This window comes from Pygoscelis adeliae, unplaced genomic scaffold (genome assembly GCF_000699105.1).
Source record: "Pygoscelis adeliae isolate BGI_AS28 unplaced genomic scaffold, ASM69910v1 Scaffold22, whole genome shotgun sequence".
Classification (NCBI taxonomy): domain Eukaryota; kingdom Metazoa; phylum Chordata; class Aves; order Sphenisciformes; family Spheniscidae; genus Pygoscelis; species Pygoscelis adeliae.
In genome coordinates, this window is record NW_008824350.1 from 3,124,213 (window position 1) to 3,125,289 (window position 1,077).

Genomic DNA, 1,077 nt, shown 5'->3' on the forward strand with positions numbered 1-1,077 from the left:
AAAACCACACAAGCTCTTGCAGTTATAGTGAGTCAGACATGCTGATTGGAAAACAAAACAAAATCCGAAGAGCAAAACCATTAATTTTGCCCTGTCTGGAAGGCTGCAGTGATACTAGTCTATGTTCTGATGTGGCTTTCACAGCATGCCAGAAGATCTCCTAAATAGGAAGGCCAGTGGTTCTCAAGCTTTTTCACCATGAGGACTCTCTTCAGAAAGAGATCTCCCAGTTGATCCCTTCCCCCCAACACACACACCTTCCCAAAACCCATTTCACACCTTCACTACAGCAGCTACAGCACTTCGTTATTTGAAAAAGTCATAGGACTGTTAAAGAGAAAGATTGAACGAATCCTATTTTAAAGCAAATGCTGAATCCTGCTCCCGCTGAAACTGAAGCAAGTCTGCCATTCTGTATCTAAGCTGTCTCCTTCCTCTCCTGGAGGGCAGCACTTAGCATTAATTAGCAGTGTTTCCCCATACTGCTGTTAAGGCCTCTCTACACTGTTTCCTTTCCATCCCTTTGAAGTTGGATTCTGCCCTCACACATGCCAGCTGCTCTCCCTCCCTTCGCATTTTAACGCCAGCTGCAAGTCTGGTCAGGCCTGAATTGGCATCAGACAGAAGAAAAAGAAAGACATAAAAGAGGTACGTGGGGTGAAGAGGGATGCTGGATTTTCATTTTTTCTAATTTCATCGCTCACCAGAACATCTGAAACTCTTAAAAGAGCCCCAGACTGAGGAAGCAGCAAGTGTCACTGCATGAAATAAGCCAATGTTCAAATTCAGTGCTGGGTAGAAGCAGATCCGCAGATCAGTTTGAGAACCACTGAGGTAGGCAACAAGTCTAGGCAGTACTGCTGAGTGAACACAAGGGGAATTTTGCCCTCTTGTCCTGAATGACACTGTAAATACCCACTAGTGTTTTCAGAGGTACCAGTCCCGAAGTCATGCAGCCAGGGTCGAAGACAACATCTACACAAGAGCGAGCACTGACTGAACAGAAGGTATATTCAGCTCTGCTCCCGCAGTCAGTGAGAAGGAGCAGAGCATAGACTCCGACTGCCCGCCTTAGCT